Below are 27,174 nucleotides of genomic sequence, written 5' to 3' on the forward strand. Positions count from 1 at the left end.
CATTATATTGCCCATCTACAAAAAGCTGACCCAACGATCATGGATGATTGTAAAGTGATTTATCATGCGTAACGGGCTATATTACCCTAAGAAATGACTTATGGATTGGGATTCAAGACTCAGTTAAAAATCCCAGCCTCCCCCTTTTTCCCGACGATTGCAAAACCTGATATATAAAAACTAAGAAGAGCCTACAATCCCTAAAAATTTCAGAAACTCCTTGGAATTATCTCGCTCTATATTTGTGCACTGTGCATTTTCATTTTAGATGTACACTTTTTTCATAAATCAAAACTTTCAGTTTTCGCTCTCCCTTCATCCCGTAAACCAAAAAGGCAACAGATCACGACAAAATGAAAATTTTACTGTTCATGTACGGAAAAAAAATTTAAAACAATAACAAATCTAAGTAAAGAAAATTTATTCACACACCACAAATGAACACAAAAGTTTTTTTGTCCAAGTTTGGGAAATTCCACTAGTTCAACCCCAACAGCTTGGAATTTTATAAGAAAGAGATTTCCTCCACACATGCTTAAAAAATGGATTTGCATGTTTTAAACATGTTAAAGATGCAAATCACCTATGGATCCATAGCTTTTGAACAGAATAACAAACGCTCATTAAATTCTCAAGTGAACGTGCGGTGGCATATTCACCCCAGTCAAACAAGCCATTATATTGCCCATCTACAAAAAGCTGACCCAACGATCATGGATGATTGTAAAGTGATTTATCATGCGTAACGGCTATATTACCCTAAGAAATGACTTACGGATTCGGATTCAAGACTCAGTTAAAAATCCCTGCCTCCCCCTTTTTCCCGACGATTGCAAAACCTGATATATAAAAACTAAGAAAAGCCTACAATCCCTAAAAATTACAGAAACTCCTTGGAATTATCTCGCTCTACATTTGTGCAATGTGCATTTTCATTTTAGATGTACACTTTTTTCATAAATCAAAACTTTCAGTTTTCGCTCTCCCTTCATCCCGTAAACCAAAAAGGCAATAGATCACTACAAAATGAAAATTTTACTGTTCTTGTATGGAAAAAAAATTTAAAACAATAACAAATGTAAGTAAAGAAAATTTATTCACACACCACAAATGAACACAAAAGTTTTTTTGTCCAAGTTTGGGAAATTCCACTAGTTCAACCCCAACAGCTTGGAATTTTATAAGAAAGAGATTTCCTCCACACATGCTTAAAAAAAGGATTTGCATGTTTTAAACATGTTAAAGATGCAAATCACCTATGGATCCAAAGCTTTTGAAGAGAATAACAAACGCTCATTAATTTCTCAAGTGAACGTGTGGTGGGATATTCACCCCAGTCAAACAAGCCATTATATTGCCCATCTACAAAAAGCTGACCCAACGATCATGGATGATTGTAAAGTGATTTATCATGCGTAACGGGCTATATTACCCTAAGAAATGACTTATGGATTAGGATTCAAGACTCAGTTAAAAATCCCAGCCTCCCCCTTTTTCCCGACGATTGCAAAACCTGATATATAAAAACTAAGAAGAGCCTACAATCCCTAAAAATTTCAGAAACTCTTTGGAATTATCTCGCTCTATATTTGTGCACTGTGCATTTTCATTTTAGATGTACACTTTTTTCATAAATCAAAACTTTGAGTTTTCGCTCTCCCTTCATCCCGTAAACCAAAAAGGCAATAGATCACTACAAAATGAAAATTTTACTGTTCATGTACGGAAAAAAAAATTTAAAACAATAACAAATCTAAGTAAAGAAAATTTATTCACACACCACAAATGAACACAAAAGTTTTTTTGTCCAAGTTTGGGAAATTCCACTAGTTCAACCCCAACAGCTTGGAATTTTATAAGAAAGAGATTTCCTCCACACATGCTTAAAAAATGGATTTGCATGTTTTAAACATGTTAAAGATGCAAATCACCTATGGATCCATAGCTTTTGAACAGAATAACAAACGCTCATTAAATTCTCAAGTGAACGTGCGGTGGCATATTCACCCCAGTCAAACAAGCCATTATATTGCCCATCTACAAAAAGCTGACCCAACGATCATGGATGATTGTAAAGTGATTTATCATGCGTAACGGCTATATTACCCTAAGAAATGACTTACGGATTCGGATTCAAGACTCAGTTAAAAATCCCTGCCTCCCCCTTTTTCCCGACGATTGCAAAACCTGATATATAAAAACTAAGAAAAGCCTACAATCCCTAAAAATTACAGAAACTCCTTGGAATTATCTCGCTCTACATTTGTGCACTGTGCATTTTCATTTTAGATGTACACTTTTTTCATAAATCAAAACTTTCAGTTTTCGCTCTCCCTTCATCCCGTAAACAAAAAAGGCAATAGACCACTACAAAATGAAAATTTTACTGTTCTTGTACGGAAAAAAAATTTAAAACAATAACAAATGTAAGTAAAGAAAATTTATTCACACACCACAAATGAACACAAAAGTTTTTTTGTCCAAGTTTGGGAAATTCCACTAGTTCAACCCCAACAGCTTGGAATTTTATAAGAAAGAGATTTCCTCCACACATGCTTTAAAAATGGATTTGCATGTTTTAAACATGTTAAAGATGCAAATCACCTATGGATCCAAAGCTTTTGAACAGAATAACAAACGCTCATTAAATTCTCAAGTGAACGTGCGGTGGGATATTCACCCCAGTCAAACAAGCCATTATATTGCCCATCTACAAAAAGCTGACCCAACGATCATGGATGATTGTAAAGTGATTTATCATGCGTAACGGGCTATATTACCCTAAGAAATGACTTAGGGATTGGGATTCAAGACTCAGTTAAAAAACCCAGCCTCCCCATTTTTCCCGACGATTGCAAAACCTGATATATAAAAACTAACAAGAGCCTACAATCCCTAAAAATTTCAGAAACTCCTTGGAATTATCTCGCTCTATATTTGTGCACTGTGCATTTTCATTTTAGATGTACACTTTTTTCATAAATCAAAACTTTCAGTTTTCGCTCTCCCTTCATCCCGTAAACCAAAAAGGCAATAGATCACTACAAAATGAAAATTTTACAGTTCATGTACGGAAAAAAAATTTAAAACAATAACAAATGTAAGTAAAGAAAATTTATTCACACACCACAAATGAACACAAAAGTTTTTTTGTCCAAGTTTGGGAAATTCCACTAGTTCAACCCAACAGCTTGGAATTTTATAAGAAAGAGATTTCCTCTACACATGCTTAAAAAATGGATTTGCATGTTTTAAAAATGTTAAAGATGCAAATCACCTATGGATCCAAAGCTTTTGAACAGAATAACAAACGCTCATTAAATTCTCAAGTGAACGTGCGGTGGGAAATTCACCCCAGTCAAACAAGCCATTATTTTGCCCATCTACAAAAAGCTGACCCAACGATCATGGATGATTGTAAAGTGATTTATCATGCGTAACGGGCTATATTACCCTAAGAAATGACTTATGGATTGGGAGTCAAGACTCAGTTAAAAATCCCAGCCTCCCCCTTTTTCCCGACGATTGCAAAACCTGATATATAAAATCTAAGAAGAGCCTACAATCCCTAAAAATTACAGAAACTCCTTGGAATTATCTCGTTCTACATTTGTGCACTGTGCATTTTCATTTTAGATGTACACTTTTTTCATAAATCAAAACTTTGAGTTTTCGCTCTCCCTTCATCCCGTAAACCAAAAAGGCAATAGATCACTACAAAATGAAAATTTTACTGTTCATGTACGGAAAAAAAAATTTAAAACAATAACAAATGTAAGTAAAGAAAATTTATTCACACACCACAAATGAACACAAAAGTTTTTTTGTCCAAGTTTGGGAAATTCCACTAGTTCAACCCCAACAGCTTGGAATTTTATAAGAAAGAGATTTCCTCCACACATGCTTAAAAAATGGATTTGCATGTTTTAAACATGTTAAAGATGCAAATCACCTATGGATCCATAGCTTTTGAACAGAATAACAAACGCTCATTAAATTCTCAAGTGAACGTGCGGTGGCATATTCACCCCAGTCAAACAAGCCATTATATTGCCCATCTACAAAAAGCTGACCCAACGATCATGGATGATTGTAAAGTGATTTATCATGCGTAACGGCTATATTACCCTAAGAAATGACTTACGGATTCGGATTCAAGACTCAGTTAAAAATCCCTGCCTCCCCCTTTTTCCCGACGATTGCAAAACCTGATATATAAAAACTAAGAAAAGCCTACAATCCCTAAAAATTACAGAAACTCCTTGGAATTATCTCGCTCTACATTTGTGCAATGTGCATTTTCATTTTAGATGTACACTTTTTTCATAAATCAAAACTTTCAGTTTTCGCTCTCCCTTCATCCCGTAAACAAAAAAGGCAATAGATCACTACAAAATGAAAATTTTACTGTTCTTGTACGGAAAAAAAATTTAAAACAATAACAAATGTAAGTAAAGAAAATTTATTCACACACCACAAATGAACACAAAAGTTTTTTTGTCCAAGTTTGGGAAATTCCACTAGTTCAACCCCAACAGCTTGGAATTTTATAAGAAAGAGATTTCCTCCACACATGCTTTAAAAATGGATTTGCATGTTTTAAACATGTTAAAGATGCAAATCACCTATGGATCCAAAGCTTTTGAAGAGAATAACAAACGCTCATTAATTTCTCAAGTGAACGTGTGGTGGGATATTCACCCCAGTCAAACAAGCCATTATATTGCCCATCTACAAAAAGCTGACCCAACGATCATGGATGATTGTAAAGTGATTTATCATGCGTAACGGGCTATATTACCCTAAGAAATGACTTATGGATTAGGATTCAAGACTCAGTTAAAAATCCCTGCCTCCCCCTTTTTCCCGACGATTGCAAAACCTGATATATAAAAACTAAGAAGAGCCTACAATCCCTAAAAATTTCAGAAACTCCTTGGAATTATCTCGCTCTATATTTGTGCACTGTGCATTTTCATTTTAGATGTACACTTTTTTCATAAATCAAAACTTTGAGTTTTCGCTCTCCCTTCATCCCGTAAACCAAAAAGGCAATAGATCACTACAAAATGAAAATTTTACTGTTCATGTACGGAAAAAAAAATTTAAAACAATAACAAATGTAAGTAAAGAAAATTTATTCACACACCACAAATGAACACAAAAGTTTTTTTGTCCAAGTTTGGGAAATTCCACTAGTTCAACCCCAACAGCTTGGAATTTTATAAGAAAGAGATTTCCTCCACACATGCTTTAAAAATGGATTCGCATGTTTTAAACATGTTAAAGATGCAAATCACCTATGGATCCAAAGCTTTTGAACAGAATAACAAACGCTCATTAAATTCTCAAGTGAACGTGCGGTGGGATATTCACCCCAGTCAAACAAGCCATTATATTGCCCATCTACAAAAAGCTGACCCAACGATCATGGATGATTGTAAAGTGATTTATCATGCGTAACGGGCTATATTACCCTAAGAAATGACTTAGGGATTGGGATTCAAGACTCAGTTAAAAAACCCAGCCTCCCCCTTTTTCCCGACGATTGCAAAACCTGATATATAAAAACTAAGAAGAGCCTACAATCCCTAAAAATTTCAGAAACTCCTTGGAATTATCTCGCTCTATATTTGTGCACTGTGCATTTTCATTTTAGATGTACACTTTTTTCATAAATCAAAACTTTCAGTTTTCGCTCTCCCTTCATCCCGTAAACCAAAAAGGCAATAGATCACTACAAAATGAAAATTTTACAGTTCATGTACGGAAAAAAAATTTAAAACAATAACAAATGTAAGTAAAGAAAATTTATTCACACACCACAAATGAACACAAAAGTTTTTTTGTCCAAGTTTGGGAATTTCCACTAGTTCAACCCAACAGCTTGGAATTTTATAAGAAAGAGATTTCCTCTACACATGCTTAAAAAATGGATTTGCATGTTTTAAACATGTTAAAGATGCAAATCACCTATGGATCCAAAGCTTTTGAACAGAATAACAAACGCTCATTAAATTCTCAAGTGAACGTGCGGTGGGAAATTCACCCCAGTCAAACAAGCCATTATTTTGCCCATCTACAAAAAGCTGACCCAACGATCATGGATGATTGTAAAGTGATTTATCATGCGTAACGGGCTATATTACCCTAAGAAATGACTTATGGATTGGGAGTCAAGACTCAGTTAAAAATCCCAGCCTCCCCCTTTTTCTCGACGATTGCAAAACCTGATATATAAAATCTAAGAAGAGCCTACAATCCCTAAAAATTACAGAAACTCCTTGGAATTATCTCGTTCTACATTTGTGCACTGTGCATTTTCATTTTAGATGTACACTTTTTTCATAAATCAAAAATTTGAGTTTTCGCTCTCCCTTCATCCCGTAAACCAAAAAGGCAATAGATCACTACAAAATGAAAATTTTACTGTTCATGTACGGAAAAAAAAATTTAAAACAATAACAAATGTAAGTAAAGAAAATTTATTCACACACCACAAATGAACACAAAAGTTTTTTTGTCCAAGTTTGGGAAATTCCACTAGTTCAACCCCAACAGCTTGGAATTTTATAAGAAAGAGATTTCCTCCACACATGCTTAAAAAATGGATCTGCATGTTTTAAACATGTTAAAGATGCAAATCACCTATGGATCCATAGCTTTTGAACAGAATAACAAACGCTCATTAAATTCTCAAGTGAACGTGCGGTGGCATATTCACCCCAGTCAAACAAGCCATTATATTGCCCATCTACAAAAAGCTGACCCAACGATCATGGATGATTGTAAAGTGATTTATCATGCGTAACGGCTATATTACCCTAAGAAATGACTTACGGATTCGGATTCAAGACTCAGTTAAAAATCCCAGCCTCCCCCTTTTTCCCGACGATTGCAAAACCTGATATATAAAATCTAAGAAGAGCCTACAATCCCTAAAAATTACAGAAACTCCTTGGAATTATCTCGTTCTACATTTGTGCACTGTGCATTTTCATTTTAGATGTACACTTTTTTCATAAATCAAAACTTTGAGTTTTCGCTCTCCCTTCATCCCGTAAACCAAAAAGGCAATAGATCACTACAAAATGAAAATTTTACTGTTCATGTACGGAAAAAAAAATTTAAAACAATAACAAATGTAAGTAAAGAAAATTTATTCACACACCACAAATGAACACAAAAGTTTTTTTGTCCAAGTTTGGGAAATTCCACTAGTTCAACCCCAACAGCTTGGAATTTTATAAGAAAGAGATTTCCTCCACACATGCTTAAAAAATGGATTTGCATGTTTTAAACATGTTAAAGATGCAAATCACCTATGGATCCAAAGCTTTTGAACAGAATAACAAACGCTCATTAAATTCTCAAGTGAACGTGCGGTGGGATATTCACCCCAGTCAAACAAGCCATTATATTGCCCATCTACAAAAAGCTGACCCAACGATCATGGATGATTGTAAAGTGATTTATCAAGCGTAACGGGCTATATTACCCTAAGAAATGACTTATGGATTGGGATTCAAGACTCAGTTAAAAAACCCAGCCTCCCCCTTTTTCCCGACGATTGCAAAACCTGATATATAAAAACTAAGAAGAGCCTACAATCCCTAAAAATTTCAGAAACTCCTTGGAATTATCTCGCTCTATATTTGTGCACTGTGCATTTTCATTTTAGATGTACACTTTTTTCATAAATCAAAACTTTCAATTTTCGCTCTCCCTTCATCCCGTAAACCAAAAAGGCAATAGATCACTACAAAATGAAAATTTTACAGTTCATGTACGGAAAAAAAATTTAAAACAATAACAAATGTAAGTAAAGAAAATTTATTCACACACCACAAATGAACACAAAAGTTTTTTTGTCCAAGTTTGGGAATTTCCACTAGTTCAACCCAACAGCTTGGAATTTTATAAGAAAGAGATTTCCTCCACACATGCTTGAAAAATGGATTTGCATGTTTTAAACATGTTAAAGATGCAAATCACCTATGGATCCAAAGCTTTTGAACAGAATAACAAACGCTCATTAAATTCTCAAGTGAACGTGCGGTGGGAAATTCACCCCAGTCAAACAAGCCATTATTTTGCCCATCTACAAAAAGCTGACCCAACGATCATGGATGATTGTAAAGTGATTTATCATGCGTAACGGGCTATATTACCCTAAGAAATGACTTATGGATTGGGAGTCAAGACTCAGTTAAAAATCCCAGCCTCCCCCTTTTTCCCGACGATTGCAAAACCTGATATATAAAATCTAAGAAGAGCCTACAATCCCTAAAAATTACAGAAACTCCTTGGAATTATCTCGTTCTACATTTGTGCACTGTGCATTTTCATTTTAGATGTACACTTTTTTCATAAATCAAAACTTTGAGTTTTCGCTCTCCCTTCATCCCGTAAACCAAAAAGGCAATAGATCACTACAAAATGAAAATTTTACTGTTCATGTACGGAAAAAAAAATTTAAAACAATAACAAATGTAAGTAAAGAAAATTTATTCACACACCACAAATGAACACAAAAGTTTTTTTGTCCAAGTTTGGGAAATTCCACTAGCTCAACCCCAACAGCTTGGAATTTTATAAGAAAGAGATTTCCTCCACACATGCTTAAAAAATGGATTTGTATGTTTTAAACATGTTAAAGATGCAAATCACCTATGGATCCATAGCTTTTGAACAGAATAACAAACGCTCATTAAATTCTCAAGTGAACGTGCGGTGGCATATTCACCCCAGTCAAACAAGCCCTTATTTTGCCCATCTACAAAAAGCTGACCCAACGATCATGGATGATTGTAAAGTGATTTATCATGCGTAACGGCTATATTACCCTAAGAAATGACTTACGGATTCGGATTCAAGACTCAGTTAAAAATCCCTGCCTCCCCCTTTTTCCCGACGATTGCAAAACCTGATATATAAAAACTAAGAAAAGCCTACAATCCCTAAAAATTACAGAAACTCCTTGGAATTATCTCGCTCTACATTTGTGCAATGTGCATTTTCATTTTAGATGTACACTTTTTTCATAAATCAAAACTTTCAGTTTTCGCTCTCCCTTCATCCCGTAAACCAAAAAGGCAATAGATCACTACAAAATGAAAATTTTACTGTTCTTGTACGGAAAAAAAATTTAAAACAATAACAAATGTAAGTAAAGAAAATTTATTCACACACCACAAATGAACACAAAAGTTTTTTTGTCCAAGTTTGGGAAATTCCACTAGTTCAACCCCAACAGCTTGGAATTTTATAAGAAAGAGATTTCCTCCACACATGCTTAAAAAATGGATTTGCATGTTTTAAACATGTTAAAGATGCAAATCACCTATGGATCCAAAGCTTTTGAAGAGAATAACAAACGCTCATTAAATTCTCAAGTGAACGTGCGGTGGGATATTCACCCCAGTCAAATAAGCCATTATATTGCCCATCTACAAAAAGCTGACCCAACGATCATGGATGATTGTAAGGTGATTTATCATGCGTAACGGGCTATATTACCCTAAGAAATGACTTATGGATTGGGATTCAAGACTCAGTTAAAAAACCCAGCCTCCCCCTTTTTCCCGACGATTGCAAAACCTGATATATAAAAACTAAGAAGAGCCTACAATCCCTAAAAATTTCAGAAACTCCTTGGAATTATCTCGCTCTATATTTGTGCACTGTGCATTTTCATTTAAGATGTACACTTTTTTCATAAATCAAAACTTTCAGTTTTCGCTCTCCCTTCATCCCGTAAACCAAAAAGGCAATAGATCACAACAAAATGAAAATTTTACTGTTCATGTACGGAAAAAAATTTTAAAAAAATAACAAATGTAAGTAAAGAAAATTTATTCACACACCACAAATGAACACAAAAGTTTTTTTGTCCAAGTTTGGGAATTTCCACTAGTTCAACCCCAACAGCTTGGAATTTTATATGAAAGAGATTTCCTCCACACATGCTTAAAAAATGGATTTGCATGTTTTAAACAAGTTAAAGATACAAATCACCTATGGATCCAAAGCTTTTGAACAGAATAACAAACGCTCATTAAATTCTCAAGTGAACGTGCGGTGGCATATTCACCCCAGTCAAACAAGCCATTATATTGCCCATCTACAAAAAGCTGACCCAACGATCATGGATGATTGTAAAGTGATTTATCATGCGTAACGGGCTATATTACCCTAAGAAATGACTTATGGATTCGGATTCAAGACTCAGTTAAAAATCCCAGCCTCCCCCTTTTTCCCGACGATTGCAAAACCTGATATATAAAAACTAAGAAAAGCCTACAATCCCTAAAAATTACAGAAACTCCTTGGACTTATCTCGCTCTACATTTGTGCACTGTGCATTTTCATTTTAGATGTACACTTTTTTCATAAATCAAAACTTTCAGTTTTCGCTCTCCCATCATCCCGTAAACCAAAAAGGCAATAGATCACTACAAAATGAAAATTTTACTGTTCTTGTACGGAAAAAAAATTTAAAACAATAACAAATGTAAGTAAAGAAAATTTATTCACACACCACAAATGAACACAAAAGTTTTTTTGTCCAAGTTTGGGAAATTCCACTAGTTCAACCTCAACAGCTTGGAATTTTATAAGAAAGAGATTTCCTCCACACATGCTTAAAAAATGGATTTGCATGTTTTAAACATGTTAAAGATGCAAATCACCTATAGATCCAAAGCTTTTGAAGAGAATAACAAACGCTCATTAAATTCTCAAGTGAACGTGCGGTGGGATATTCACCCCAGTCAAATAAGCCATTATATTGCCCATCTACAAAAAGCTGACCCAACGATCATGGATGATTGTAAAGTGATTTATCATGCGTAACGGGCTATATTACCCTAAGAAATGACTTATGGATTGGGATTCAAGACTCAGTTAAAAAACCAAGCCTCCCCCTTTTTCCCGACGATTGCAAAACCTGATATATAAAAACTAAGAAGAGCCTACAATCCCTAAAAATTTCAGAAACTCCTTGGAATTATCTCGCTCTATATTTGTGCACTGTGCATTTTCATTTTAGATGTACACTTTTTTCATAAATCAAAACTTTCAGTTTTCGCTCTCCCATCATCCCGTAAACCAAAAAGGCAATAGATCACTACAAAATGAAAATTTTACTGTTCTTGTACGGAAAAAAAATTTAAAACAATAACAAATGTAAGTAAAGAAAATTTATTCACACACCACAAATGAACACAAAAGTTTTTTTGTCCAAGTTTGGGAAATTCCACTAGTTCAACCTCAACAGCTTGGAATTTTATAAGAAAGAGATTTCCTCCACACATGCTTAAAAAATGGATTTGCATGTTTTAAACATGTTAAAGATGCAAATCACCTATAGATCCAAAGCTTTTGAAGAGAATAACAAACGCTCATTAAATTCTCAAGTGAACGTGCGGTGGGATATTCACCCCAGTCAAATAAGCCATTATATTGCCCATCTACAAAAAGCTGACCCAACGATCATGGATGATTGTAAGGTGATTTATCATGCGTAACGGGCTATATTACCCTAAGAAATGACTTATGGATTGGGATTCAAGACTCAGTTAAAAAACCCAGCCTCCCCCTTTTTCCCGACGATTGCAAAACCTGATATATAAAAACTAAGAAGAGCCTACAATCCCTAAAAATTTCAGAAACTCCTTGGAATTATCTCGCTCTATATTTGTGCACTGTGCATTTTCATTTTAGATGTACACTTTTTTCATAAATCAAAACTTTCAGTTTTCGCTCTCCCTTCATCCCGTAAACCAAAAAGGCAATAGATCACAACAAAATGAAAATTTTACTGTTCATGTACGGAAAAAAATTTTAAAAAAATAACAAATGTAAGTAAAGAAAATTTATTCACACACCACAAATGAACACAAAAGTTTTTTTGTCCAAGTTTGGGAATTTCCACTAGTTCAACCCCAACAGCTTGGAATTTTATATGAAAGAGATTTCCTCCACACATGCTTAAAAAATGGATTTGCATGTTTTAAACAAGTTAAAGATACAAATCACCTATGGATCCAAAGCTTTTGAACAGAATAACAAACGCTCATTAAATTCTCAAGTGAACGTGCGGTGGCATATTCACCCCAATCAAACAAGCCATTATATTGCCCATCTACAAAAAGCTGACCCAACGATCATGGATGATTGTAAAGTGATTTATCATGCGTAACGGGCTATATTACCCTAAGAAATGACTTATGGATTCGGATTCAAGACTCAGTTAAAAATCCCAGCCTCCCCCTTTTTCCCGACGATTGCAAAACCTGATATATAAAAACTAAGAAAAGCCTACAATCCCTAAAAATTACAGAAACTCCTTGGACTTATCTCGCTCTACATTTGTGCACTGTGCATTTTCATTTTAGATGTACACTTTTTTCATAAATCAAAACTTTCAGTTTTCGCTCTCCCATCATCCCGTAAACCAAAAAGGCAATAGATCACTACAAAATGAAAATTTTACTGTTCTTGTACGGAAAAAAAATTTAAAACAATAACAAATGTAAGTAAAGAAAATTTATTCACACACCACAAATGAACACAAAAGTTTTTTTGTCCAAGTTTGGGAAATTCCACTAGTTCAACCTCAACAGCTTGGAATTTTATAAGAAAGAGATTTCCTCCACACATGCTTAAAAAATGGATTTGCATGTTTTAAACATGTTAAAGATGCAAATCACCTATAGATCCAAAGCTTTTGAAGAGAATAACAAACGGTCATTAAATTCTCAAGTGAACGTGCGGTGGGATATTCACCCCAGTCAAATAAGCCATTATATTGCCCATCTACAAAAAGCTGACCCAACGATCATGGATGATTGTAAAGTGATTTATCATGCGTAACGGGCTATATTACCCTAAGAAATGACTTATGGATTGGGATTCAAGACTCAGTTAAAAAACCAAGCCTCCCCCTTTTTCCCGACGATTGCAAAACCTGATATATAAAAACTAAGAAGAGCCTACAATCCCTAAAAATTTCAGAAACTCCTTGGAATTATCTCGCTCTATATTTGTGCACTGTGCATTTTCATTCTAGATGTACACTTTTTTCATAAATCAAAACTTTCAGTTTTCGCTCTCCCTTCATCCCGTAAACCAAAAAGGCAATAGATCACTACAAAATGAAAATTTTACTGTTCTTGTATGGAAAAAAAATTTAAAACAATAACAAATGTAAGTAAAGAAAATTTATTCACACACCACAAATGAACACAAAAGTTTTTTTGTCCAAGTTTGGGAAATTCCACTAGTTCAACCCCAACAGCTTGGAATTTTATAAGAAAAAGATTTCCTCCACACATGCTTAAAAAAAGGATTTGCATGTTTTAAACATGTTAAAGATGCAAATCACCTATGGATCCAAAGCTTTTGAAGAGAATAACAAACGCTCATTAAATTCTCAAGTGAACGTGCGGTGGGATATTCACCCCAGTCAAACAAGCCATTATATTGCCCATCTACAAAAAGCTGACCCAACGATCATGGATGATTGTAAAGTGATTTATCATGCGTAACGGGCTATATTACCCTAAGAAATGACTTATGGATTGGGATTCAAGACTCAGTTAAAAATCCCAGCCTCCCCCTTTTTCCCGACGATTGCAAAACCTGATATATAAAAACTAAGAAGAGCCTACAATCCCTAAAAATTTCAGAAACTCCTTGGAATTATCTCGCTCTATATTTGTGCACTGTGCATTTTCATTTTAGATGTACACTTTTTTCATAAATCAAAACTTTCAGTTTTCGCTCTCCCTTCATCCCGTAAACCAAAAAGGCTATTCACTACAAAATGAAAATTTTACTGTTCATGTACGGAAAAAAATTTTAAAACAATAACAAATGTAAGTAAAGAAAATTTATTCACACACCACAAATGAACACAAAAGTTTTTTTGTCCAAGTTTGGGAATTTCCACTAGTTCAACCCCAACAGCTTGGAATTTTATAAGAAAGAGATTTCCTCCACACATGCTTAAAAAATGGATTTGCATGTTTTAAACATGTTAAAGATACAAATCACCTATGGATCCAAAGCTTTTGAACAGAATAACAAACGCTCATTAAATTCTCAAGTGAACGTGCGGTGGCATATTCACCCCAGTCAAACAAGCCATTATATTGCCCATCTACAAAAAGCTAACCCAACGATCATGGATGATTGTAAAGTGATTTATCATGCGTAACGGGCTATATTACCCTAAGAAATGACTTATGGATTCGGATTCAAGACTCAGTTAAAAATCCCAGCCTCCCCCTTTTTCCCGACGATTGCAAAACCTGATATATAAAAACTAAGAAAAGCCTACAATCCCTAAAAATTACAGAAACTCCTTGGACTTATCTCGCTCTACATTTGTGCACTGTGCATTTTCATTTTAGATGTACACTTTTTTCATAAATCAAAACTTTCAGTTTTCGCTCTCCCTTCATCCCATAAACCAAAAAGGCAATAGATCACTACAAAATGAAAATTTTACTGTTCTTGTACGGAAAAAAAATTTAAAACAATAACAAATGTAAGTAAAGAAAATTTATTCACACACCACAAATGAACACAAAAGTTTTTTTGTCCAAGTTTGGGAAATTCCACTAGTTCAACCCCAACAGCTTGGAATTTTATAAGAAAGAGATTTCCTCCACACATGCTTAAAAAATGGATTTGCATGTTTTAAACATGTTAAAGATGCAAATCACCTATAGATCCAAAGCTTTTGAAGAGAATAACAAACGCTCATTAAATTCTCAAGTGAACGTGCGGTGGGATATTCACCCCAGTCAAATAAGCCATTATATTGCCCATCTACAAAAAGCTGACCCAACGATCATGGATGATTGTAAAGTGATTTATCATGCGTAACGGGCTATATTACCCTAAGAAATGACTTATGGATTGGGATTCAAGACTCAGTTAAAAAACCAAGCCTCCCCCTTTTTCCCGACGATTGCAAAACCTGATATATAAAAACTAAGAAGAGCCTACAATCCCTAAAAATTTCAGAAACTCCTTGGAATTATCTCGCTCTATATTTGTGCACTGTGCATTTTCATTTTAGATGTACACTTTTTTCATAAATCAAAACTTTCAGTTTTCGCTCTCCCTTCATCCCGTAAACCAAAAAGGCAATAGATCACTACAAAATGAAAATTTTACTGTTCTTGTATGGAAAAAAAATTTAAAACAATAACAAATGTAAGTAAAGAAAATTTATTCACACACCACAAATGAACACAAAAGTTTTTTTGTCCAAGTTTGGGAAATTCCACTAGTTCAACCCCAACAGCTTGGAATTTTATAAGAAAAAGATTTCCTCCACACATGCTTAAAAAAAGGATTTGCATGTTTTAAACATGTTAAAGATGCAAATCACCTATGGATCCAAAGCTTTTGAAGAGAATAACAAACGCTCATTAAATTCTCAAGTGAACGTGCGGTGGGATATTCACCCCAGTCAAACAAGCCATTATATTGCCCATCTACAAAAAGCTGACCCAACGATCATGGATGATTGTAAAGTGATTTATCATGCGTAACGGGCTATATTACCCTAAGAAATGACTTATGGATTGGGATTCAAGACTCAGTTAAAAATCCCAGCCTCCCCCTTTTTCCCGACGATTGCAAAACCTGATATATAAAAACTAAGAAGAGCCTACAATCCCTAAAAATTTCAGAAACTCCTTGGAATTATCTCGCTCTATATTTGTGCACTGTGCATTTTCATTTTAGATGTACACTTTTTTCATAAATCAAAACTTTCAGTTTTCGCTCTCCCTTCATCCCGTAAACCAAAAAGGCAACAGATCACGACAAAATGAAAATTTTACTGTTCATGTACGGAAAAAAAATTTAAAACAATAACAAATCTAAGTAAAGAAAATTTATTCACACACCACAAATGAACACAAAAGTTTTTTTGTCCAAGTTTGGGAAATTCCACTAGTTCAACCCCAACAGCTTGGAATTTTATAAGAAAGAGATTTCCTCCACACATGCTTAAAAAATGGATTTGCATGTTTTAAACATGTTAAAGATGCAAATCACCTATGGATCCATAGCTTTTGAACAGAATAACAAACGCTCATTAAATTCTCAAGTGAACGTGCGGTGGCATATTCACCCCAGTCAAACAAGCCATTATATTGCCCATCTACAAAAAGCTGACCCAACGATCATGGATGATTGTAAAGTGATTTATCATGCGTAACGGCTATATTACCCTAAGAAATGACTTACGGATTCGGATTCAAGACTCAGTTAAAAATCCCTGCCTCCCCCTTTTTCCCGACGATTGCAAAACCTGATATATAAAAACTAAGAAAAGCCTACAATCCCTAAAAATTACAGAAACTCCTTGGAATTATCTCGCTCTACATTTGTGCAATGTGCATTTTCATTTTAGATGTACACTTTTTTCATAAATCAAAACTTTCAGTTTTCGCTCTCCCTTCATCCCGTAAACCAAAAAGGCAATAGATCACTACAAAATGAAAATTTTACTGTTCTTGTATGGAAAAAAAATTTAAAACAATAACAAATGTAAGTAAAGAAAATTTATTCACACACCACAAATGAACACAAAAGTTTTTTTGTCCAAGTTTGGGAAATTCCACTAGTTCAACCCCAACAGCTTGGAATTTTATAAGAAAGAGATTTCCTCCACACATGCTTAAAAAAAGGATTTGCATGTTTTAAACATGTTAAAGATGCAAATCACCTATGGATCCAAAGCTTTTGAAGAGAATAACAAACGCTCATTAATTTCTCAAGTGAACGTGTGGTGGGATATTCACCCCAGTCAAACAAGCCATTATATTGCCCATCTACAAAAAGCTGACCCAACGATCATGGATGATTGTAAAGTGATTTATCATGCGTAACGGGCTATATTACCCTAAGAAATGACTTATGGATTAGGATTCAAGACTCAGTTAAAAATCCCAGCCTCCCCCTTTTTCCCGACGATTGCAAAACCTGATATATAAAAACTAAGAAGAGCCTACAATCCCTAAAAATTTCAGAAACTCTTTGGAATTATCTCGCTCTATATTTGTGCACTGTGCATTTTCATTTTAGATGTACACTTTTTTCATAAATCAAAACTTTGAGTTTTCGCTCTCCCTTCATCCCGTAAACCAAAAAGGCAATAGATCACTACAAAATGAAAATTTTACTGTTCATGTACGGAAAAAAAAATTTAAAACAATAACAAATCTAAGTAAAGAAAATTTATTCACACACCACAAATGAACACAAAAGTTTTTTTGTCCAAGTTTGGGAAATTCCACTAGTTCAACCCCAACAGCTTGGAATTTTATAAGAAAGAGATTTCCTCCACACATGCTTAAAAAATGGATTTGCATGTTTTAAACATGTTAAAGATGCAAATCACCTATGGATCCATAGCTTTTGAACAGAATAACAAACGCTCATTAAATTCTCAAGTGAACGTGCGGTGGCATATTCACCCCAGTCAAACAAGCCATTATATTGCCCATCTACAAAAAGCTGACCCAACGATCATGGATGATTGTAAAGTGATTTATCATGCGTAACGGCTATATTACCCTAAGAAATGACTTACGGATTCGGATTCAAGACTCAGTTAAAAATCCCTGCCTCCCCCTTTTTCCCGACGATTGCAAAACCTGATATATAAAAACTAAGAAAAGCCTACAATCCCTAAAAATTACAGAAACTCCTTGGAATTATCTCGCTCTACATTTGTGCACTGTGCATTTTCATTTTAGATGTACACTTTTTTCATAAATCAAAACTTTCAGTTTTCGCTCTCCCTTCATCCCGTAAACAAAAAAGGCAATAGACCACTACAAAATGAAAATTTTACTGTTCTTGTACGGAAAAAAAATTTAAAACAATAACAAATGTAAGTAAAGAAAATTTATTCACACACCACAAATGAACACAAAAGTTTTTTTGTCCAAGTTTGGGAAATTCCACTAGTTCAACCCCAACAGCTTGGAATTTTATAAGAAAGAGATTTCCTCCACACATGCTTTAAAAATGGATTTGCATGTTTTAAACATGTTAAAGATGCAAATCACCTATGGATCCAAAGCTTTTGAACAGAATAACAAACGCTCATTAAATTCTCAAGTGAACGTGCGGTGGGATATTCACCCCAGTCAAACAAGCCATTATATTGCCCATCTACAAAAAGCTGACCCAACGATCATGGATGATTGTAAAGTGATTTATCATGCGTAACGGGCTATATTACCCTAAGAAATGACTTAGGGATTGGGATTCAAGACTCAGTTAAAAAACCCAGCCTCCCCATTTTTCCCGACGATTGCAAAACCTGATATATAAAAACTAACAAGAGCCTACAATCCCTAAAAATTTCAGAAACTCCTTGGAATTATCTCGCTCTATATTTGTGCACTGTGCATTTTCATTTTAGATGTACACTTTTTTCATAAATCAAAACTTTCAGTTTTCGCTCTCCCTTCATCCCGTAAACCAAAAAGGCAATAGATCACTACAAAATGAAAATTTTACAGTTCATGTACGGAAAAAAAATTTAAAACAATAACAAATGTAAGTAAAGAAAATTTATTCACACACCACAAATGAACACAAAAGTTTTTTTGTCCAAGTTTGGGAATTTCCACTAGTTCAACCCAACAGCTTGGAATTTTATAAGAAAGAGATTTCCTCTACACATGCTTAAAAAATGGATTTGCATGTTTTAAACATGTTAAAGATGCAAATCACCTATGGATCCAAAGCTTTTGAACAGAATAACAAACGCTCATTAAATTCTCAAGTGAACGTGCGGTGGGAAATTCACCCCAGTCAAACAAGCCATTATTTTGCCCATCTACAAAAAGCTGACCCAACGATCATGGATGATTGTAAAGTGATTTATCATGCGTAACGGGCTATATTACCCTAAGAAATGACTTATGGATTGGGAGTCAAGACTCAGTTAAAAATCCCAGCCTCCCCCTTTTTCCCGACGATTGCAAAACCTGATATATAAAATCTAAGAAGAGCCTACAATCCCTAAAAATTACAGAAACTCCTTGGAATTATCTCGTTCTACATTTGTGCACTGTGCATTTTCATTTTAGATGTACACTTTTTTCATAAATCAAAACTTTGAGTTTTCGCTCTCCCTTCATCCCGTAAACCAAAAAGGCAATAGATCACTACAAAATGAAAATTTTACTGTTCATGTACGGAAAAAAAAATTTAAAACAATAACAAATGTAAGTAAAGAAAATTTATTCACACACCACAAATGAACACAAAAGTTTTTTTGTCCAAGTTTGGGAAATTCCACTAGTTCAACCCCAACAGCTTGGAATTTTATAAGAAAGAGATTTCCTCCACACATGCTTAAAAAATGGATTTGCATGTTTTAAACATGTTAAAGATGCAAATCACCTATGGATCCATAGCTTTTGAACAGAATAACAAACGCTCATTAAATTCTCAAGTGAACGTGCGGTGGCATATTCACCCCAGTCAAACAAGCCATTATATTGCCCATCTACAAAAAGCTGACCCAACGATCATGGATGATTGTAAAGTGATTTATCATGCGTAACGGCTATATTACCCTAAGAAATGACTTACGGATTCGGATTCAAGACTCAGTTAAAAATCCCTGCCTCCCCCTTTTTCCCGACGATTGCAAAACCTGATATATAAAAACTAAGAAAAGCCTACAATCCCTAAAAATTACAGAAACTCCTTGGAATTATCTCGCTCTACATTTGTGCAATGTGCATTTTCATTTTAGATGTACACTTTTTTCAAAAATCAAAACTTTCAGTTTTCGCTCTCCCTTCATCCCGTAAACAAAAAAGGCAATAGATCACTACAAAATGAAAATTTTACTGTTCTTGTACGGAAAAAAAATTTAAAACAATAACAAATGTAAGTAAAGAAAATTTATTCACACACCACAAATGAACACAAAAGTTTTTTTGTCCAAGTTTGGGAAATTCCACTAGTTCAACCCCAACAGCTTGGAATTTTATAAGAAAGAGATTTCCTCCACACATGCTTTAAAAATGGATTTGCATGTTTTAAACATGTTAAAGATGCAAATCACCTATGGATCCAAAGCTTTTGAAGAGAATAACAAACGCTCATTAATTTCTCAAGTGAACGTGTGGTGGGATATTCACCCCAGTCAAACAAGCCATTATATTGCCCATCTACAAAAAGCTGACCCAACGATCATGGATGATTGTAAAGTGATTTATCATGCGTAACGGGCTATATTACCCTAAGAAATGACTTATGGATTAGGATTCAAGACTCAGTTAAAAATCCCAGCCTCCCCCTTTTTCCCGACGATTGCAAAACCTGATATATAAAAACTAAGAAGAGCCTACAATCCCTAAAAATTTCAGAAACTCCTTGGAATTATCTCGCTCTATATTTGTGCACTGTGCATTTTCATTTTAGATGTACACTTTTTTCATAAATCAAAACTTTGAGTTTTCGCTCTCCCTTCATCCCGTAAACCAAAAAGGCAATAGATCACTACAAAATGAAAATTTTACTGTTCATGTACGGAAAAAAAAATTTAAAACAATAACAAATGTAAGTAAAGAAAATTTATTCACACACCACAAATGAACACAAAAGTTTTTTTGTCCAAGTTTGGGAAATTCCACTAGTTCAACCCCAACAGCTTGGAATTTTATAAGAAAGAGATTTCCTCCACACATGCTTTAAAAATGGATTCGCATGTTTTAAACATGTTAAAGATGCAAATCACCTATGGATCCAAAGCTTTTGAACAGAATAACAAACGCTCATTAAATTCTCAAGTGAACGTGCGGTGGGATATTCACCCCAGTCAAACAAGCCATTATATTGCCTATCTACAAAAAGCTGACCCAACGATCATGGATGATTGTAAAGTGATTTATCATGCGTAACGGGCTATATTACCCTAAGAAATGACTTAGGGATTGGGATTCAAGACTCAGTTAAAAAACCCAGCCTCCCCCTTTTTCCCGACGATTGCAAAACCTGATATATAAAAACTAAGAAGAGCCTACAATCCCTAAAAATTTCAGAAACTCCTTGGAATTATCTCGCTCTATATTTGTGCACTGTGCATTTTCATTTTAGATGTACACTTTTTTCATAAATCAAAACTTTCAGTTTTCGCTCTCCCTTCATCCCGTAAACCAAAAAGGCAATAGATCACTACAAAATGAAAATTTTACAGTTCATGTACGGAAAAAAAATTTAAAACAATAACAAATGTAAGTAAAGAAAATTTATTCACACACCACAAATGAACACAAAAGTTTTTTTGTCCAAGTTTGGGAATTTCCACTAGTTCAACCCAACAGCTTGGAATTTTATAAGAAAGAGATTTCCTCTACACATGCTTAAAAAATGGATTTGCATGTTTTAAACATGTTAAAGATGCAAATCACCTATGGATCCAAAGCTTTTGAACAGAATAACAAACGCTCATTAAATTCTCAAGTGAACGTGCGGTGGGAAATTCACCCCAGTCAAACAAGCCATTATTTTGCCCATCTACAAAAAGCTGACCCAACGATCATGGATGATTGTAAAGTGATTTATCATGCGTAACGGGCTATATTACCCTAAGAAATGACTTATGGATTGGGAGTCAAGACTCAGTTAAAAATCCCAGCCTCCCCCTTTTTCCCGACGATTGCAAAACCTGATATATAAAATCTAAGAAGAGCCTACAATCCCTAAAAATTACAGAAACTCCTTGGAATTATCTCGTTCTACATTTGTGCACTGTGCATTTTCATTTTAGATGTACACTTTTTTCATAAATCAAAACTTTGAGTTTTCGCTCTCCCTTCATCCCGTAAACCAAAAAGGCAATAGATCACTACAAAATGAAAATTTTACTGTTCATGTACGGAAAAAAAAATTTAAAACAATAACAAATGTAAGTAAAGAAAATTTATTCACACACCACAAATGAACACAAAAGTTTTTTTGTCCAAGTTTGGGAAATTCCACTAGTTCAACCCCAACAGCTTGGAATTTTATAAGAAAGAGATTTCCTCCACACATGCTTAAAAAATGGATCTGCATGTTTTAAACATGTTAAAGATGCAAATCACCTATGGATCCATAGCTTTTGAACAGAATAACAAACGCTCATTAAATTCTCAAGTGAACGTGCGGTGGCATATTCACCCCAGTCAAACAAGCCATTATATTGCCCATCTACAAAAAGCTGACCCAACGATCATGGATGATTGTAAAGTGATTTATCATGCGTAACGGCTATATTACCCTAAGAAATGACTTACGGATTCGGATTCAAGACTCAGTTAAAAATCCCAGCCTCCCCCTTTTTCCCGACGATTGCAAAACCTGATATATAAAATCTAAGAAGAGCCTACAATCCCTAAAAATTACAGAAACTCCTTGGAATTATCTCGTTCTACATTTGTGCACTGTGCATTTTCATTTTAGATGTACACTTTTTTCATAAATCAAAACTTTGAGTTTTCGCTCTCCCTTCATCCCGTAAACCAAAAAGGCAATAGATCACTACAAAATGAAAATTTTACTGTTCATGTACGGAAAAAAAAATTTAAAACAATAACAAATGTAAGTAAAGAAAATTTATTCACACACCACAAATGAACACAAAAGTTTTTTTGTCCAAGTTTGGGAAATTCCACTAGTTCAACCCCAACAGCTTGGAATTTTATAAGAAAGAGATTTCCTCCACACATGCTTAAAAAATGGATTTGCATGTTTTAAACATGTTAAAGATGCAAATCACCTATGGATCCAAAGCTTTTGAACAGAATAACAAACGCTCATTAAATTCTCAAGTGAACGTGCGGTGGGATATTCACCCCAGTCAAACAAGCCATTATATTGCCCATCTACAAAAAGCTGACCCAACGATCATGGATGATTGTAAAGTGATTTATCATGCGTAACGGGCTATATTACCCTAAGAAATGACTTATGGATTGGGATTCAAGACTCAGTTAAAAAACCCAGCCTCCCCCTTTTTCCCGACGATTGCAAAACCTGATATATAAAAACTAAGAAGAGCCTACAATCCCTAAAAATTTCAGAAACTCCTTGGAATTATCTCGCTCTATATTTGTGCACTGTGCATTTTCATTTTAGATGTACACTTTTTTCATAAATCAAAACTTTCAGTTTTCGCTCTCCCTTCATCCCGTAAACCAAAAAGGCAATAGATCACTACAAAATGAAAATTTTACAGTTCATGTACGGAAAAAAAATTTAAAACAATAACAAATGTAAGTAAAGAAAATTTATTCACACACCACAAATGAACACAAAAGTTTTTTTGTCCAAGTTTGGGAATTTCCACTAGTTCAACCCAACAGCTTGGAATTTTATAAGAAAGAGATTTCCTCCACACATGCTTGAAAAATGGATTTGCATGTTTTAAACATGTTAAAGATGCAAATCACCTATGGATCCAAAGCTTTTGAACAGAATAACAAACGCTCATTAAATTCTCAAGTGAACGTGCGGTGGGAAATTCACCCCAGTCAAACAAGCCATTATTTTGCCCATCTACAAAAAGCTGACCCAACGATCATGGATGATTGTAAAGTGATTTATCATGCGTAACGGGCTATATTACCCTAAGAAATGACTTATGGATTGGGAGTCAAGACTCAGTTAAAAATCCCAGCCTCCCCCTTTTTCCCGACGATTGCAAAACCTGATATATAAAATCTAAGAAGAGCCTACAATCCCTAAAAATTACAGAAACTCCTTGGAATTATCTCGTTCTACATTTGTGCACTGTGCATTTTCATTTTAGATGTACACTTTTTTCATAAATCAAAACTTTGAGTTTTCGCTCTCCCTTCATCCCGTAAACCAAAAAGGCAATAGATCACTACAAAATGAAAATTTTACTGTTCATGTACGGAAAAAAAAATTTAAAACAATAACAAATGTAAGTAAAGAAAATTTATTCACACACCACAAATGAACACAAAAGTTTTTTTGTCCAAGTTTGGGAAATTCCACTAGTTCAACCCCAACAGCTTGGAATTTTATAAGAAAGAGATTTCCTCCACACATGCTTAAAAAATGGATTTGCATGTTTTAAACATGTTAAAGATGCAAATCACCTATGGATCCATAGCTTTTGAACAGAATAACAAACGCTCATTAAATTCTCAAGTGAACGTGCGGTGGCATATTCACCCCAGTCAAACAAGCCCTTATTTTGCCCATCTACAAAAAGCTGACCCAACGATCATGGATGATTGTAAAGTGATTTATCATGCGTAACGGCTATATTACCCTAAGAAATGACTTACGGATTCGGATTCAAGACTCAGTTAAAAATCCCTGCCTCCCCCTTTTTCCCGACGATTGCAAAACCTGATATATAAAAACTAAGAAAAGCCTACAATCCCTAAAAATTACAGAAACTCCTTGGAATTATCTCGCTCTACATTTGTGCAATGTGCATTTTCATTTTAGATGTACACTTTTTTCATAAATCAAAACTTTCAGTTTTCGCTCTCCCTTCATCCCGTAAACAAAAAAGGCAATAGATCACTACAAAATGAAAATTTTACTGTTCTTGTACGGAAAAAAAATTTAAAACAATAACAAATGTAAGTAAAGAAAATTTATTCACACACCACAAATGAACACAAAAGTTTTTTTGTCCAAGTTTGGGAAATTCCACTAGTTCAACCCCAACAGCTTGGAATTTTATAAGAAAGAGATTTCCTCCACACATGCTTTAAAAATGGATTTGCATGTTTTAAACATGTTAAAGATGCAAATCACCTATGGATCCAAAGCTTTTGAAGAGAATAACAAACGCTCATTAATTTCTCAAGTGAACGTGTGGTGGGATATTCACCCCAGTCAAACAAGCCATTATATTGCCCATCTACAAAAAGCTGACCCAACGATCATGGATGATTGTAAAGTGATTTATCATGCGTAACGGGCTATATTACCCTAAGAAATGACTTATGGATTAGGATTCAAGACTCAGTTAAAAATCCCAGCCTCCCCCTTTTTCCCGACGATTGCAAAACCTGATATATAAAAACTAAGAAGAGCCTACAATCCCTAAAAATTTCAGAAACTCCTTGGAATTATCTCGCTCTATATTTGTGCACTGTGCATTTTCATTTTAGATGTACACTTTTTTCATAAATCAAAACTTTGAGTTTTCGCTCTCCCTTCATCCCGTAAACCAAAAAGGCAATAGATCACTACAAAATGAAAATTTTACTGTTCATGTACGGAAAAAAAAATTTAAAACAATAACAAATGTAAGTAAAGAAAATTTATTCACACACCACAAATGAACACATAAGTTTTTTTGTCCAAGTTTGGGAAATTCCACTAGTTCAACCCCAACAGCTTGGAATTTTATAAGAAAGAGATTTCCTCCACACATGCTTTAAAAATGGATTCGCATGTTTTAAACATGTTAAAGATGCAAATCACCTATGGATCCAAAGCTTTTGAACAGAATAACAAACGCTCATTAAATTCTCAAGTGAACGTGCGGTGGGATATTCACCCCAGTCAAACAAGCCATTATATTGCCCATCTACAAAAAGCTGACCCAACGATCATGGATGATTGTAAAGTGATTTATCATGCGTAACGGGCTATATTACCCTAAGAAATGACTTAGGGATTGGGATTCAAGACTCAGTTAAAAAACCCAGCCTCCCCCTTTTTCCCGACGATTGCAAAACCTGATATATAAAAACTAAGAAGAGCCTACAATCCCTAAAAATTTCAGAAACTCCTTGGAATTATCTCGCTCTATATTTGTGCACTGTGCATTTTCATTTTAGATGTACACTTTTTTCATAAATCAAAACTTTCAGTTTTCGCTCTCCCTTCATCCCGTAAACCAAAAAGGCAATAGATCACTACAAAATGAAAATTTTACAGTTCATGTACGGAAAAAAAATTTAAAACAATAACAAATGTAAGTAAAGAAAATTTATTCACACACCACAAATGAACACAAAAGTTTTTTTGTCCAAGTTTGGGAATTTCCACTAGTTCAACCCAACAGCTTGGAATTTTATAAGAAAGAGATTTCCTCTACACATGCTTAAAAAATGGATTTGCATGTTTTAAACATGTTAAAGATGCAAATCACCTATGGATCCAAAGCTTTTGAACAGAATAACAAACGCTCATTAAATTCTCAAGTGAACGTGCGGTGGGAAATTCACCCCAGTCAAACAAGCCATTATTTTGCCCATCTACAAAAAGCTGACCCAACGATCATGGATGATTGTAAAGTGATTTATCATGCGTAACGGGCTATATTACCCTAAGAAATGACTTATGGATTGGGAGTCAAGACTCAGTTAAAAATCCCAGCCTCCCCCTTTTTCCCGACGATTGCAAAACCTGATATATAAAATCTAAGAAGAGCCTACAATCCCTAAAAATTACAGAAACTCCTTGGAATTATCTCGTTCTACATTTGTGCACTGTGCATTTTCATTTTAGATGTACACTTTTTTCATAAATCAAAACTTTGAGTTTTCGCTCTCCCTTCATCCCGTAAACCAAAAAGGCAATAGATCACTACAAAATGAAAATTTTACTGTTCATGTACGGAAAAAAAAATTTAAAACAATAACAAATGTAAGTAAAGAAAATTTATTCACACACCACAAATGAACACAAAAGTTTTTTTGTCCAAGTTTGGGAAATTCCACTAGTTCAACCCCAACAGCTTGGAATTTTATAAGAAAGAGATTTCCTCCACACATGCTTAAAAAATGGATCTGCATGTTTTAAACATGTTAAAGATGCAAATCACCTATGGATCCATAGCTTTTGAACAGAATAACAAACGCTCATTAAATTCTCAAGTGAACGTGCGGTGGCATATTCACCCCAGTCAAACAAGCCATTATATTGCCCATCTACAAAAAGCTGACCCAACGATCATGGATGATTGTAAAGTGATTTATCATGCGTAACGGCTATATTACCCTAAGAAATGACTTACGGATTCGGATTCAAGACTCAGTTAAAAATCCCAGCCTCCCCCTTTTTCCCGACGATTGCAAAACCTGATATATAAAATCTAAGAAGAGCCTACAATCCCTAAAAATTACAGAAACTCCT

The sequence above is a fragment of the Aristolochia californica genome, unplaced genomic scaffold (genome assembly GCF_029961685.1).
Source record: "Aristolochia californica isolate CCGP_79_NKW_82.1479 unplaced genomic scaffold, dmAriCali1.0.hap1 SCAF_1, whole genome shotgun sequence".
NCBI lineage: Eukaryota > Viridiplantae > Streptophyta > Magnoliopsida > Piperales > Aristolochiaceae > Aristolochia > Aristolochia californica.